Source organism: Vollenhovia emeryi, unplaced genomic scaffold (assembly GCF_000949405.1).
Source record: "Vollenhovia emeryi isolate VEMERY1.0 unplaced genomic scaffold, V.emery_V1.0 DF939153.1, whole genome shotgun sequence".
Lineage (NCBI taxonomy): Eukaryota > Metazoa > Arthropoda > Insecta > Hymenoptera > Formicidae > Vollenhovia > Vollenhovia emeryi.
Window position 1 is genome coordinate 499,991 of NW_011967213.1, and position 17,688 is coordinate 517,678.

The 17,688-nt window shown below is 46.9% G+C and overlaps 1 protein-coding gene across 1 annotated transcript in view; it reads right to left on the bottom strand.

The window, feature by feature from the left end:
• The window catches only part of LOC105565332, a 94,261-nt gene that overhangs the window by 38,256 nt on the left and 38,317 nt on the right, over positions 1–17,688 (bottom strand). The gene's annotated exons all lie outside the window — the stretch shown is intronic.

Genomic DNA, 17,688 nt, shown 5'->3' on the forward strand with positions numbered 1-17,688 from the left:
GAGGAGACCCATTATTCCTTGCGCCCGCATAATTACAACGTCTATCTGTATACATCTCTGCTTTTACGGGCAGATGCGTCGTCGTGTTTTCGGAGGCCACGGACTGAGTAATTCCCTCCAACCCTTTTTGCGAAAACATAATAAATTCCACGTTGACAAACCCCCCGCCTCTCTTCGCTAATGTGCGTTCACGAAATAATATTTATCTCGCGATCTGAGTGAGAATGCAAGAAATGCAGCTCGTTGAGAGAGAGAGAGAGAGAGAGAGAGAGAGAGAGAGAGAGAGAGAGAGAAAAAAGGCGTACATAATGGTTAATAAATATATCCGAATATAAATTGAATGAATAAATAAATCTCTCCAGGTCGTCAATTGTCGGGATAAAATGTAATAGACCTATAAATAAGCGAAATGACGATTGGGTGCAAGAGGTACGTAGACTCTCCCGGGGAGAGAAATGATCCTTCGTTTTACGACGAAGCAACAGGACTTAGGAAATAATCCGCGTTATGGCTGCTGCTGCTGCTGCGGTTTAATCGTCGGCAGGACACACCTATGTGCAGCTGTACGCGTTATCGTACTATGACTCAGAGATCATCGACGCGATCCTAATCTCAATATTTATTTTGCCTCTTAGCGCGGCTTTATAGAAATGTTATACATATACGCGCCACGCAATTTCCACGTCAAGTTACTGTGGAAACGATTCGACTCCGCGAGCCACGACTTCTCCCGTTCGTCACACTTGCGCAAAGCCCGCAGACATCGCGTACGCTACAATGTTGCGCCTGGGAAACCGCGCGGTCGAGTGTAACTGCGATACTTAATTAATTCCGTAAAATGTCAAGACCCACGAGGAAGAAGCCGCGAATAGGTTTTACGCCGGGGATCGCTATCGAGAGCGAATTGGCTGGATACTCACAACGGCGAGCCGAATACAAGCCATTGTGTGTGTGCCATCGTTTACGATAATTAATAAACGCTTAGAAACGCAAGAAAAAAATGCGGAACTGGATTTCCTCGCGGAGTCTACGTAGGTCCCGGCTGGGCTCCGGCTGAGCTCATCGCGCTTTTTGCGCAATAATCCACCGGCCGGGGTACATCGCGTCGACGGATTTAATAAAGCGCCGCTCGGGTTTATTGCGCGACTCGCTTCGATTCCGCGCTATGTGACGGGGCACGCCGGGAGGTGGTGCGCGGCTTAGCGGCTCGCGCGCGTTTCCAGGCTGCGTGTTCCGTGAGAACGTCCGCGCCGATCGTTCTGTCATGCCCCGGGACGTTACCACCGGGCGCTCGTAGAAACGTTCCGAGCGCGCGCTCGTGTGTGGCGCGCGTTTACCCATACGCGCGCGTATACGGACGCGGTTGCGAGGTGCAGCCGACGCGGCGCAGCGCAGCGCGATGCAGGCGCGTCACAGGTAGCCGTTGGCCGGAGGATCGTCTCTCGTAAGGAACGTATGACGGCCGATGCCGATGCGGTAATTATCCCGGGAGCAGAGAGTAGAGGAGCCTGGGCTCTCGAGGCCCAGGCCGGTCTCTCTGCCCAGGTGCACGAATGCACCTAATTACGAGCAAGAACACTAAACTGCAATTAACAAGCCTGACCAGCCGCGCCATTTTGTCTTATTGCTCCTCGCCGAGCCGAGCAAGAGCGTAGCGCGGCTACGTTCTTTTTAGTAGATCCCGCGCGGACGTGCCTGTGGCAGCCGTCGTCTTTCGTACGGTGCACACACGTCGACTGACCCCTGCCCGCCTGGACCGGGCACGAGGATGGATCGGGGAACCGGCAGGAAATCAAGCGCCCGTCGATGCGTCGGAAACTCCGCGGCCGGATCCGCGTACGTGACAGGAATTTATGGCGCGAGTTACTTCGTATATACTCCAACGACTCGGTCCCGGATTACTCCGCCGAAGGGAGGAAGAGGGCAGAGTGTGCTGGAGAACGAAATAAGCGCTCGTTAATTCGTAATCGCCGAGGTTTACGTTATTGCCGCGCACTAGCTCCTTTTTTTTCTCAACCTCTGATTACAGATAACGTTAATTCGTGCCCGATTGAAGAGATAATTTATGTATTATAACGTTCGGTTGATGCAACCAGTTCGTCGAGATATAAGACGACTTAAATAGAGGACACGCGATAATGTGATTTCGCTTTTTTTTTCCAGCAAAGTCGAGACCTATCTCTAAGACGTATCTCGAAGCGTCATGCATTTCATTTTATTCCAATTGATTTTCGCACGATACGATACCTCGCGGAGACTGGGAGGTTTTTTTTTATTACGAGTTAAAGATTTGATTTCTCGTTGGCAAGTATTCGCACCCATTTCCACTTCCACGGTAAGCGGTAAGTCACGATACTATTGTTTGGCGCAAGTTTAGAAACTAGGATAAGATACAGCTCGTGTGCTTGATGCAGGTGCGAATTTAAACATCTTACTCTATCGGGCCGCGATCGAAGTAGCATAAAGCCACATTAATTTCCGCCCACGGAGCTAAAAGGTGACCCGAGGCCGGTCACGCAATAAAATGATCATTAAAATCGTTTCTCCGCTTGTTACTCGACAATCGCATTGTATTTTCTATTCACTCGCCTTTCCTTATTCCATCACGCGCAAATCATAATTCAAGACCTTTCCGTCATAAATGCAACATTGATATCTTTTCAGTCGTATCATTTTAATTCTAGATTGTGCAGTCCGAGTAAACCCGAAGCAAGTACTCCTTTAGAAGGAGATCCTTTACTTCTCTCTATATTCGTCTCTTAAACAGCAAACAAATTTTAGTCAATACTTTTCGCGAAAGTGCTTAATGGCCGCTAGCTGATCAATCGATAGAAAATACAAAAATCGAACTTTTTTGTACTCTTCTCAATGATACGATACGCGCTACATAAAAGTATAGAGGCGTGACAAGAAAGCAACGAGATCCTACGGAATATCGACCGGATTGATTAACGTTGTGCCACTCAGGACCGAAATCATCACTGGCACCTCTCATTAGGACCCGCGGTCATTAGACGATAATCGCGATAGCCGGATGAGTACGCACGTCTTGCCACCGCTTTTCTGAATAAATCACGAAATGATTACCGACTACCAGCGCCGCGACAATATGAACAGCCAGTCAGACGCGTCCGACATAATCCACTGCCTTGAGAACGGGAGTCGGAAGTTTCAGCTCTTAAAGCGCTGGCTAATGTCGAGGTTTTATGGCGAGATTGCTTATAACTAGTCAAGCGACACAGGCTGTTAAATCAAGCAGACGGACTCTATAGAGCCGGAACGCGCTTTGTTCCTCCGCGCGAGGAGGAACATTCAATCTTTTTTTTTAAGAACAGATTCCGGAGCGTGCATTTTGTCGCATTTTAACATTATTTGGACAATTAAGTCTGTTCGGGTGAATTTGTTAATTTTTGCAACGCGGAATAAAATTGAAACAATACATCTTACGATAAATCAATAAGAAAATAAGACAATATTTTTGCTATTCTTCATTGTTCTTATAACGTATATGATATATGCAAGATCCGTTTGGCTACAAGGGAGATAATTGTGAACGTTTGATTCTTAAATCAATCAAATCCACTTCGATCAATTAACTCGAGTTTGTAAAAGCGAACTCTCATCGTTATTAATGCATCACTGGAACTTACTCCATTATCGTTTACACGTTACGAGAGAGAAATGCAAAACCACCGTTGTATAAACGCGGGACGACATTAAAAAAAAAATGGCGAAATATTCATCGCACTTATGCCGACCGGACGACCGACTCCGATCCACGGCCGACAATTTAGCGCACCGTCATTACTCTTCTCGCGTCCCTTCGGCAAACGGGACAGAGTCTAATTGCGTCGAGCTGTAGGAAAAAATTTGACGTCGCTCGTTAAGCGTCTCCGGGGCCCGAGGGCCCTCCGTTAGCTCGAGCTGATCACTCGCGTTTCTTCGGCAGGATCGAAAACGCGCGTTTCCCACGCATCCCGATAAATCGTCGCAACAATTATTCACCCTTTCGTAAGATTTCCCTGCGAAAAGGATAGCGAAGGTACGGCCGACTTCGCCAGCGAATATAGACAGTTTGCGTTCCGAAAATCACGAATCAACTTTTTTCTCGTGCGATAAATGGAAAATGATTTTCGTATTAATAAAAGGTGCTTGCCACTCCACTCTATTTCTCTTTGTGTGACTCAGCTGCCGTTATTTTACTCAGATTTATCGTAATGTGGTACGTCTGTTGCCTTCAAACAATTGCCGCAGGAACATTTGCTGAACGGTAGCTAATTACGGCCTGTAACGCGTATGTTCTCTATTAGCATATACGCCCATTCACGCACACGCACATACAAGCCGGCGAACAAGTATTTCTCTCTCTCTCTTTCTCTCTCTAGAAACCTAAATACTAAATACTAGCAATGTATTCTAATACGTAAATTGCCTCGTAAGAGTGTTGCCGAGTCGAAATTTTGGTCCTAAGTTGAACCTTTAATTCTATAATATAGTAGGACCTAAGACAGTAAAAAAGATAGAACTGCAAGTACAAAATTTACTCCCCTTTAAAAACGATAGTGTCGGAAATTTCTACTTTTGCCAATTTAGCATTAAAGTAGATCCTTTCGAGTAGGAGCTAAAGTAAATTTTCAGAATGAAAGATTCAAGGGAGGAGTAAAAAGATATAATGTCATCAAAGTAGGTTATTGCTGAGTAGGTGTAGATTATCCCTAAAAGTGTCAAAATAGTACCAAAATTTCGGGTTTAAAGGCAAATCATTGGTAAATTCTTTCGATAGTCAAAACACTCCGTTTTACAGCTCCGTGTAAAAAAAGTTGCATTTTAAACTCCGTACAAAAGACTCCGTTTGAAAGTGAAAAATGTCAATCCTCGGCACGACCGCGCTCTCTCAGAGACGGCGATCAGAAGCGACGAGAAATACTCCTCGCTGGTGGCTCGCGTGTCGAAAGGATCCCATGACCGACACAAGTCCCGCGGCCGCGGTGTATCGCACGTAATACCGCGAAAGGTCGCGAAGCGTGCGTGCGCCGTGCCTTTTCCGACGAATCTGTCCGCGCTAACGAATAGGAGTGCCACGCCCTGCGTGCAGTCGGCGAGGTACACCTGCGCCGCAGCAGCTCGTTAAAGACAAACGCAAGACCGAACGAGCAGGCCCCGCGGGGACCTCTCCACCTTTCCACGTAGGCGGCCGCGCGGCGGATACGGGAATATCGGGTCCGCGCGATACTTCTCGCGATATTTCTCATCGGGCACGTTGATTCCGGGCCGCGGCTTCTATGTCATCGCGTGTCACGTGCCGATGCGTGCGGCTTTTACGTACGAAATGGCTATTTTGAAAAGCAGCCTTCGAATGCATCGAGTAACCTTTAAACTATTAGCGCGTTACATCACGCGCGATGCGGATAAAGGATTGATATTACTAAATCCGTACTTGATTAACATTCCTGAACGATTGTGAAATAGATGCTTGCAAAATTTAATTAATGCAGGAGAGAGTTAAGTGGGTTACGAGGTAACCATAGGCAATATTATTCTATTATCGGTAAAGACACGCTAATCATCGGAATCGCCAGGTTAAACAGCCCATCTGTTCGGCCGATCCGGTGGGAAGATATTCGCAGATAATTATCCGCGGGATATTTTTTCGTGCTATCTAACAGGAGTTACGGTTACTTCTCTCCCGCTCCTAAGCGCCCGCTCACTTTTTACCCGGGTGGTGATATATTGCAACAAGCTCCACGTTGAATGATAATGGGCGTTGAACTTGCAGAGAGGTTAACGACAATGAGACTATTATTGTTCTCCGCGGCCGAACGCGGATGTGGCCTTCGTTTGCTCGCGAGTGAAAATAAAACGGAAAACTGGCTATTCGTAACGGCCGAATTGTTAGCAATGAGAGATTCGCCTTCAGGGAGGGGCCCGGTATCTGCCGTTAGAATCGCCCGTAAATCGAGGAGCAGCGGAGTCTCTATCGGCCTCGCCCGATACCGGCCGTTCCGGCGGCGGATTAGGAAATTAATCGCGGGTAAGAGAAGTCGCCAAGTCAATGAGGGAAAGCGTCATTAGCTGGTTATCGTCGACCCCGTTGCAACTCGAACACGCCCAGAGACCTTTCCTCACCGCGTAGCCGTCTCCCGGCCGCGCCGGTAGGTGCTTTATTACGCTAAATACCATCGATTCGATTCGATTCCAAGAACGCGAAAGCCGGGCGGATTCGACCGAGCCCGCCACACGATTCGATAACGACACGCGGTCCGATATCGAACGCGAAGTAGGTTATCGCCTGCCTATTTCCGCGGGCGCGTTTACTTAGCCACGTATCGCGGATCCGCGCTCCTGGATCAAATTGTCCATAATTTTTCAGGTGAGCGCACGACGACGAGCACCGGGGGCACCGAGCGGAGCTTTATTAAGAGCCCCATCACTAATTAGCGTTGCACTCGCAGAGTGATATCGCGGTGAGTTTCGTTAGGAAGTCGTGTATCGGCAACTCGCTCGATTATGCCGCAGCCGGCGTTCTTTGCTCGGTAATTGATATTTAGGATATTACCCTCGGGAGAGTAAGAAAGAGAGAAAAACAGAGAGTTAGAGCGTATAACGAGTGTAACTGTATCCACCAACTTCGAGAGTGTACGATAATTCCTGAATTATCGGCGTTATAAAACAGAGCTATCGAAGACATTCTCAGTTGTAACGTATTTCCGTGTATCCGAGTAATTAATCGATATGATAAATTTCAAGACATACCACCGAATGGATAGAACGCGAAGAAAAGGTTTGCACGGACGTATGTGACTTCGTACCGGGACGGTAAAAAAGTGGATTATCATTTCGCATCGAGAACAACCTATTGAACGTGAGAATTTCAAAGAATGGAAAATTTATAAAACTCGACGAGAGCAACACGCTGTCGCTCGAGGAAATCTCACGAAGCCGCGGGCGAAGCGAAGGAACCGATCCCTCGGCTGATTTTTAAGCCGCCCCCTTTTTCTTATGACAAGCGGCGTCAAGTGCGGCGCGTCCCGAAAGTGCAAACGTTTCGATAGCCCAATAAAAGTTTACAAACTCCCGTCCTCGCTCTCCTCGAGCACCATCGATACTCGATGGAATTGACTCGGAGGGACTCCTCCGAGGAAAAGTGCCGGGCAATAAAGAGGGATCCGGGACCCTCGTCCGCGGAAGAGCGTACGCGGGACACATATAAACCGAGTCTCTCGCGATCGAGAATCGACGATCACGTGTGTCGTAATCGCGTTTTTGCTCGCACAATTGCCGGCAATTATACTAATGCGCGGCCGCGGCACGTGTCTTATCGCTACGAGTTATTGCAGCTGCAATTTACATCGCCGAGTTTTTTCCGCCGGATACGACTGTACGAGATGTCCGAAATTCTTAACGCCTACCCGCAAACACTTTAATCAATCGATCCTAAACGAAAATTCAATTATTCGAGACAGCATTTGACGCTCAACTTTACATATTATTTTTTAATACCGCTAAGTAGAGTTGATTTGAAGCTTAATATAAAAATAAGGCTTCGCTTCAATTTTAATTGGTGAAAATTTCTTTAGACTTTCGATCTCTTGTAATTACTGGGCCCCATATTTGAGTCCTGCGGGGTATTAGAAGTACTTGGAAAAGTGTGGAAGATGAACGGAAGGAATGCGTGGTTGCAATTAAGTATTGATTCTAAACCAAGTTCTTGGCTGCAATTTAAAGCGAGAATGAAGTATCATCTGTCTATTAGATCCATGTTCCTGTTAATACTTGAAATCTGTCAAGGAAACCTTCGACACCTTGCATGCACAATATTTACGACGCAGAAATAAGCTTCAATAGCACATGATTTTCTCGCGCTCTGCTACTCACGCCTACCCGCGCGCTCTTCCGCTCGCGCATAATTATTATCATTTGGCGGAACGAGGAGACCGAAGGACTTCGTTCGAGGAGACGTAACGACATCTTGACTTCGTCGGCCTTCGTTATGTTTTCTTCTGCCGATTACATGAATACAATTAAATTGATGAGTCGCGGCTTGATTTTATCGCGCTCGTGAGAAAAAAGAACTGCAATACAGATGATTCGTGATTTCCGCGAGCCTCGAAATCACTTCTTATCTAATGCCATTTTATCTAATTAAGATATCAGTCTCTTATGAGCTGCATAACTTTTAGTTGCTAGAAATCAGCGCTAAGAAATCATCCTGAAATCTCTGCAACTCTTCTCTGCTCTTTTTAATTATTTTTAATAAATCGCTACCCGCCACTTTCCCTTTCCCTCCTCTAACAATAAGTTTGTCATTATTGTACGTTGTTGAGTATTTGTATATGCGCAGCATTCTCTTCCTACGAAACATTTTCTGACGCAGCACAACGAATAAAGTCGCAGTCTCAGTTTCAACGCGCCTCTCACGTTTCCCGTGAGTTTCTTCCTTCCCACCGTCGACGGCGCGATATAAACGTCAATATCGGCATTATCGTATCCGCCGATTTGTGCACGCAGTCTCTCCCATAAAAGAACCAAAGGGGATGAAAGGAGGGAAAGAGGAGAAGAAGCATAAAATGAGCCGTCCTGCGCGAGAGACCGCCGGACCGAAGGGCCGATGCGAAACAATGAACTCTGTAATTTTCTCGAGCGACGACAATCTCCAAGCGAGACCCTTTTCACGCGCCACCATAGCCCTGGGCTTCCAGTTTTCTGCTCAGATGAGGGCTTCCACGTCGATCACGGCGGGAATTGAGCGATCACCTCGCGATCCCGTACAACGATCAACTAGACAAAGCGTTTACGAGCGATCGCAATCGGACGCTGTCGTTGTCAATATTTCCGTTTGCTGTATTGTTCTCTTTAAATTATTTTCAAAAATGATTCGTCAAGTTGCCATCTCACAAATAAAGAATGAAATTGTGTTCTCTCTCTCTCACGATCCCACAAAAAGGTGGCAAAAATTAATCAATTACTTCTGCACAAGCGTGCGGGATAATGCATTCTGCGTATTCTAACCAAAATTGCCTTCACAGAAACATAAACGGTAAATCCGTTTTACATTTTTATTTTTCTATAGGCCGGTATATTTTAAATATCGTACTTTCGCTAATCGATACGTCGATCGGTGAGCGAACACCTGCGTGAAACGTCCTATGGGAGCTCCGGGCGTCGTATAATGAATTGCATTCGCCCCGCGATGTGTGCCATTGCTATTACGTCAATAAATCTATTCGGAAAATCCGCCTCTTTTTAATTCGTTAAAATCGTTGGCGAATCGTCGATCGCGCCCGATTCACCCGTTATCAAAACCTTGTTTCGTCGACCTTCGTGTAATTGATTCTATTCAGAGCCGCGTACGAGAACGCGAGAGCGAATCTAGCTCTTTGCGAATAATCATATATTCAATTTGCGCCGATGAGAAAGTGACGCTTTATCAAATAACGCCGAAATTTTACCGCGAGATCTCCGAATATTTTTCTCCCAATAAAAACCGTACTTCGAGAGCGGAGTTAATAAAAAAAAACCCCCCCTTTATTAATCGAGCCGATCGAAAGTACTTTGAAATAAGTGTTTACAATCGTAACCGAAGGAACGCTCGCGTATTATAAATCCGCGAAAATACTTGGCTGCCGTCGTAAAAGGTTCGTGTGGCCTCTCGCGACTCGAGGAACGCGCGTTACATTAATCGTGTCTTACTGCAAATGGAGAGCGACGAATGGGCTCTGACATCGACTGTCACCGTAGTCAACACGTGCTCCGAGCGACACGCCCTTATTATGTAATGCACGCAGCTCCGGCTAAATTAATTTCACGCTGTCGTCGTCGTCGTCGCTAAATCGCGCGACGCACGCGCGGCGCGGTGCCCGGCAATTACTTAGCAAATTTATGGAAACGGCGTGTTCGCGGCGGACGGGTGTCCTTTCCCCCGAATGCCGTCCCGGGCGACGCGACGTGACGGCCCGCGTTCTCCTTTTCACGCGAGTCGACAACTCCGGGGAGCCGTGTCGCTCCGCAATTACGGAAGCACGTCATAAATATGAATATCCACCGTCGTGCACATTGTGCGTCGCGCAATTAATTGCATCCGGCCCGCCGCGCGCGGTTAACACAATCGCCGCTGGATCGATTCTAATTTATGAAAATTGTTCGGACGATTCCCGACGTCACGCGGCGCGCATCGTCGAGCCGCTTCTCTTCCGTCTCTCCTCCGCGATCCTCGTCGCGCCGTCTCGTCCTCCTCGCCCTCGTCGAATATTTCCGCGAGTCGATACGCGCGGCCGCAAAGCCATTCCGGCCGCGACGACGACGGCGTCGTTAATCAGCGGTTAACGACGTCGCGGTATCGTTTTTGAATGCAGGACTCGTCGCCCCGGCGTTATGGCGTTTTGTGTATGTAAATGCCGTGTAATCGGGGACACGGGCCGGCAATAACTTCATTACCGCGGACTAATTACGGAAAATTAGTACGGAGCTAATTGCGCCCCGCCGGCTCTCGATCGAGATTTAATCGAAAGGCGAGGTGCGCCGAGACACCGCTCTCGCGCGGCTGACGGTGGAAAAAATATAAAAAAAAATGAGAGAGAGGGCCCCGGCTTTCTCGAACGCGGCGCATCGTCACGGCGCGCGGCGCGCGGCGGAGCCTGCGACCGGATGATTCATCGCGGCCGTCGAGGATTCAGTTTCGAAGGATTTAGGGGAGCCCGGGCTCGGTAATTAGCACAGAGCAACTTGCACCTTTTCTCGCGACACCCCAGATCCTCCCCGATAACGTCGGGTATTCGTCAACGTCGAGCACTCGCGGGTACTAAGTGTCGGAATTGACTTATCGCGCGTCGTCGATCGCGAATTAAAACACCAGCTGACAGTACCTCTCGTACAGTCATCCGAATTAATTTGGCCGCTTGTCACGGTTACAAGTTTCTCTTAAGGGAAGCCATCGCTCCTAAAGGGCTGTATCTCTCAGCTTTGATCTCGCGCTACGTAGATTTTTTGTCTCGCCTCGGAACAGATTTTATCATTACGCGCTGTTAATCATCTTCAAAGTTATTAAAAATACGCGGTTTTATATCGCGGTACATTGTTGCAAGAATTAAGATAAAGGAGAAATCTAATTTAGATGCGAGAGATAGTCTCAAAGTCAATTTGGCGATTATTCGGAAGAAGGGACAATTCGCGCGATCGGACGTCCTGATAACGGCAAATAAATACAAACAAGGGCCTTAGCAGTTAACCCAAAAATCGATCAACTCCGGCCGAGCCTTTCGGGAAAGCGTGAAAGAGCGTTTGTCGATCGAGCCTCTACTTTCCGGAGTATATCGATACGTCGCGCCGAGATACGGCCGGGGGGGGGGGGGGAGGGAAAAAGTGCATAGCGGTACGTGCACGGCTGTGCGCATCTCGTGCACACGGACACACGAGTCGTGCGCACCGAAGTGAAGTCACGACCCACTAATGAATGATTATGCTACAATTTGCTCCGGGACGGCAGCTATCGCAATTTATTAAATTACAGTGATCCGTGGCCCCGGCCGTCGGGGGATCCGGTAGTCGCGCGCGCGCTTCGCGATTCGCGAGGATCATTTCCACCCGTCGATTTTCGATTTCGATTACACCGGGAGATCGCGCGCGCGCGAGCGCGAGCGAGCGGCCGCGGCCGGGAGCGGGCAACAATGGCATTCGCGACGAATGCGAAATGCCAGCCGGGGCTCTTTGCAAATTGCTATTACCTCGCCGATTCGAGATAGCGGACCTATTCGTTTATTTGTCGGGCGTTTCGCGAGAATCTTTTGTACTCGCGGGCGATTGCCATATACGAATTTCCATTTCACCATAAATTTTCATTATTCAGTCTCGTTTAAGGTTGCGTCGATTACACGACGATTGTTTTATACTGCTTTATTGTACGAACGGCATGGCTTTTTACGAGGGTTAAACCGCTGAGGGCATTGTGGCGTACAGATTTGCGACATTACTGGGCATTGCTAGGCATTTTTTGGGCATTAGGCCTTGCTGGAGCAATATAAAGATAAATAAAGATCAAATAAGATAACAAGATAAAGTAATGCCCACTGGGCACTAGTGGGCAATGGTGTACAACATTTTGGTCAGCGGTTTCCCCCTCGGCTTTTTCCGAATCTATTCTTGGACAGAATTGTGAACCGCTGCAAATATTTTTTACGTGCTTCTTTCAAGAGACAAGAGACAAGTGAATTATTGCCAATGACAATACGCTGTTATCGTGGAAGCAAATCAAACGAGCGCATGTAATAAAAACTGAAAATTAATATCGAGAGAAGGTGGATATTAACGAGTTGCAGAGAGTCTCAGCCAGTGTCATTAATAAAACCATTCCGCTTCCTAGCAAACCACTAATTATATTACGAGCCGCTAATTACCTAACGTCTAGATAAGAAGACATTAATTTTATTTCTCTCAAACGAGTCCAGCTTAAGTAGTTATTTATTTTAATGCCCCTTAAATGCAGTATTTCCTTAAAATGTATGTCAATAATGTTTCGAGACATTTGCGCTCACTTTCCCCTGCGCATTTACTTTTCGAAAAATACAAGCAAGTACACACATCTTCGTATAAGGCGATTTTTGGCGATTGTTTGGCACATATACCGAGGTGCACCAGAACTTTCACACCTGAAAATAGCCGTTAAATTCGATATATTCCGATAGAAAAATTCATTTCATTAAAACAAACGTTCCTATTGGACATCTTTAAGCCCGTATCAGACCTCGGATTGAGATGAGGTTAGATTGAAATTTGACCAAATAGAGTAAAATTCACTAAACTTGGGATTAGTAAACTTTACTCCGATTGTTCAAATTTTAATCCAATCTCAATCTCAATCCGTAGTCTGATGCGGGCATTAGCGTCTTTCTTCAAGTGTAAAGGCATTCGTGACGCTGTGAGTGTACACTCTAATATACTTTGGTACATGTACCAAACATTCGCCAAACATCGCCTATACATGTAATGCGAACGTAATGTAATATGCGGTCGAGCGAGATAATTGCGTTCGAGGTTGTCGAATGTTATTGCAAGGCGATTTTCGACCAATATCCTAAACGCGAAATTCCGCTCGGATATTAATTCGCAACGAGAAATCGATATTAATTAGCCGACCAGAAGGACGAAGTGGCCGTGAACGAACGAGGAGAGAAACGAAAAAAAAGAAGAAGAAAGGAACGGGAGACCGTCGTCTGTGTCGGACGAGAGCTCGCCGACGGGAGGGAACGAAGAGGACGATAGGATATCGGAACGAAGAGAATAGACGCGACGCTTACGCGAGGAGGAGTGCGGGCGAATCGCATTATCGGGGATATTTACGGGAATTCGCGACGGAATCGTTGCGTGTCCGGTGCCGACGCGGACCATAAACAACGGGCCATTAATTTAGCCGCGAAGGATGCCCAATATCCTTCGGGAAGCCTCGGCGGCGATGCACCGATAGGCAGCTAACGCGCGGATAAAATAAGCTTAGGGGCGTGAAATTGGCAGTAATTTTACAAGCCATAACGATCTACTAAATCTGTAAAATAATTAAGGACGCAGATGTTCCCTCCCGGACTACCATCGCACCCCTTCCCGCGCGTGTTCTCTTCCCCCCCCCCTCCCTTCCCCCTCGACCGAACTTATCGTCCTCGGCCGCCGCTACCATCACGGATCCTTTCGCTAACTTTGCCGCGGTCCTTTCAGCGACTCCGCTAATACACCATGGATGCGAACAATGTAAAGCCAACGGCATACGATACTATTTTTCCCACTGGATTGCTTATAAAGATGCAGAGTTGCGAGTTAGATGACTTGAGGCTAAAGCCAACGGCACGCGATATTATTATTTCCTACTGGATTGCTTACGAGAGCCAAGCAGGATGCAGAGATTTTCGATCAGGTGACTTAAGGCCAAACCCTGATTGGCTCTCGTAAGCAATCCAGTAGGAAAAATAGTATCGTGTGTCGTTGGCTTAAGGGTACACGGAAAGAATGTTCTTTTAAAGTTTAAACCCTGAAAATCATGTAATCGTGACACAACATAGCATTTTGATGAATTTTATGTGAGTTTTTTTTAAATTTTACCACACATCTCGCTAATAAAATGTGTACTAAGTACAATTACTAGTAAAATGTATGGTAAAATTTCAAAAAATTCTCATAAAATTCCTCGAAATTCCGTGTCCCACGATTACACGACTTTTAGGATAAATTTTAAAAGAAAATTCTCTCCGTGCGTTAGTTGGCGCGACAAACCGAACAGACATTTCTATCTATTCGTTAAAAGAGAAATGAGAGTAATTGCTAAACGTACGGATCAGTCGGAGAACCGCCTTTGGCGCGCGCGAAAGAGAGAAACGCGTAAAGGGCGCGAGGAATTAAAATTACGAATTACCGCGCGACGGGCCGCGCGCGCACGCGCGTGCGGGGCCCGGTAATAAGATAGGAATTTATACAACGCCGCGGCTTTTAGTTCGGCAGCAATTTCTTACGCTTACCGCGGCAATTTATGCGCGTATTACGTTTTAAACGGCGCGCGCACTTACTTGTATTTCAAATTTCGGGGCGAAAGCGGGACGTAAGTATAAGGAGCGCCGCGCTCTCGGCCCGAAACGAGCAACCGTACATTAATTCCGGCTTTATTAAATTTATTGCAACGCCGTAATTCGAGGGGCCCGACGCCCCCGCCCCCGGGGGGCGGCCCGCCCGCCTCTTATCAGCGCGCCAAGAGCCGGCTTGCCCCCCTTGCGCGGGAATCTCTTCTCATCGGGCCGACCAATGCCTTGGGTTACTGTCCATGATGAGACGTTGTGTACACGGGTTCGGCATACGTGACACCATTACCGATACGACCGAAAGCTGACCGAAAGCGCCAAGTTACGCTCGATCGGCGTCAACTGGCGGCCGCTGGAGAGGGACCACCTCGAAAGCCAGAAAGATCGCAACTTTCGATTCGTACGCATCGCCATTAACTCACGCGCGCGTCCCGTTCCAGGCTTCTTTGTACCCAAAATCAATTTCCCGTGCCTGTGCCCACGATTCTAGAACTTGGTCCAAGTTCTGCTTTCGAGAAGTGTGTAGCCCGTCAACTTGCAGCTTCTATGGAGTAGCTGTAAGTTGAGCTTGGACCAAGTTCCCAGCATCGTGGACACGGGCCTTTAGAGATGTTTGAAAATTAACTAGAAGCAAATTACATAGGCAGAAGCCGATGAGGAATTACGGTTGCTATGATTTTGTTTATAGGCTCTATGATGGGATAATTTTATCTTTTAATTGTATTTTCTCTCGGAAACGTGTCGGATAAGATACTAAAAACGAAACTTTTTTCCTCTCAAGGCGTGAACGGTGTTTGCAATCACGTATCTTCATCAGCTCAGATGAGAAACGGGACGATTGCAAGTGAAATTTGATTAAAGGGTTCGATTCATGTAGGACATTCGACAATACATACGTATATTATTCGTACTACATTATTGCAGATCGCGGAGAAATCATTTTTACTCTTTCCACATCTTATTTCTAAAACTAAAGTTTCCAGTGATAGCTAGGAAAGATTGAAATAAAATTGGCGCGTTATTAAAGCAACTGCACTTAATAATCGCCAGCATATTTCTCGGTGAATAAATTAGTTACGATAACTCGCGTGTGATTTGAAATATATGTAAATAAATACTCCGTTGCTCGCTTATTTGTGCTTGCGACTTATGTATGTTGAAATTATATTTAAACATATTGCTCTTTCGCACCACACATTCGCACAATTTGCGGAATATTTAATCCTGAAAATATAAGTGGGACAAATACAAATCCGAAATTTTATTTACTTGCTAAATATTGGAGAGGAATAGAGGTAAAAATGATTTAGCAAATACAATTTCACCTACCGAGTTCGATAATATCACGTATAGATAAAATAGTTTACTTTTACTCCACGGAAATGCATAAATATTTGATCTCGATAACTGTATTTCGATGAAGGTAACGCGAACACTAGGAAGAGATTTAAATAAAAGCTTTATATTCTAAAATGCTCATTTTTATTGGACGCTGCTTTAGATTTTTTTCTTCGTATAGATAAGGTTTCCTATTTCTCCTAATTTTTTCTCATTCATTTAAACAATGAATTCGAAAACTTATTCAGTTACAATAAACTAAGAATTTCTCGAACAACGTTTTAACATTATTTCGAATACTCAATATTTCTAATTACTATATTTCACTTCATAAATATGCGATCACTTGTATGTTTCAGGATTAAATATATTACTAGCAATCTGTCCTAGCATTATCGTGCTTAATATTTCCAATTACTATGTTTCACCCCATAAATATGCGATCATTTGTATGTTTCAGAATTAAATATATTACTAGCAATCTGTCCTAGCTTATCTGTCCCTCTCGAGACGATAAATCTCCGAAATACATTTATTATTACACTAACGTGTCTTCCTTCATAGTCGAATTATCTCGAATTAAAGTAAAACGCATGATTCGACTTACCAATTTGAAGCGCAGCAGCGGAGGTGTAAGACAATCTGCAAAATAACAAAGTAATTAAAGCAACGTCAGAAATAAACGACATTTAAAAATGTCGCCAATTTTTCATACATATTCCCCCCTCTCTCTCTACTTTCATTTTAATTTTCTTTCTTTCACTCTACTGCATTACGCAAGTTCTTTTCTATTTTATGTACGCTAGTTATAATAAATTGTCATAATCCGTTACATTGTCCCTTTAGGGAACTAAGTCCCAGAGCGTTCAATAAATAACCATTCTAACATTCTACCGATCCCCCCCCCCCCTCTCTCTCTCTCCCTCTCTTGCACTCATTCATTTATTCACGCACGCATGCACGCACAAGCGGAAGAGAAAATGTATCTGGTAATGATACAATTTCCCGAAAATGACCCAATCCCGTAACGAGCAGTAAATAAATGAGACACTCACCCGTGGTTGCTCCGCCGACGCCCGATGCCTCCCAGACCTCCGCCTCCTCTCAGTCTTCTTCGTCGCACACGCACAACACTCGCGACACTCGGTACGGCACTCCCGAGGCTAAACGAGGACGACGCGCGCTCCATTTTTACGTCGCGATCGCGCCAAGCCGCGACATCCGCCCACCGCCCGCGAGACACAGCGAATTGACGAACGGCGACGCGCAATATGGCGCGGGAGGGACGAGAGGTGACGCGCGCCAACTTCACGCGCGTCAACCGTCGCGCGACACGACGCTCGGACGGCAATTAGTAGGCGCGACCAAAGTAAGATTCGCCGAAACCGCGACAGATCTCGAGCGATTTCGCGGGATTGTGCGCGCCGATGAGTCCGCGAGCGCTGAATTGACGCCGCGCGAACGTCGAGACGGTGGGGGGGGGGGGGGGTCGAACCGCGGCTGCTTCTAGCGGGACGCGACGCCGCTCGGCTCCCCAACCCGATCCACCCGGCACACCGGGATTAACCAACCCGAGAGCGGCGCGGGCAATGTCATTCCGATCCAACGCGGCACCCGCGACACTTCCTCCGGCAGTCCCGAGGCTAAGCGACATCCGCCCGCCGCCCGCGACACACACAGCGAATTGACGAGAGCGACGCGCAATATGGCGGGAGAGGGGCGAGAGGTGACGCGCGCCAACTTCACGCGCACCACACTTCACGCGCGTCAACCAGGTCGCGCGACACGACGCCGCGAC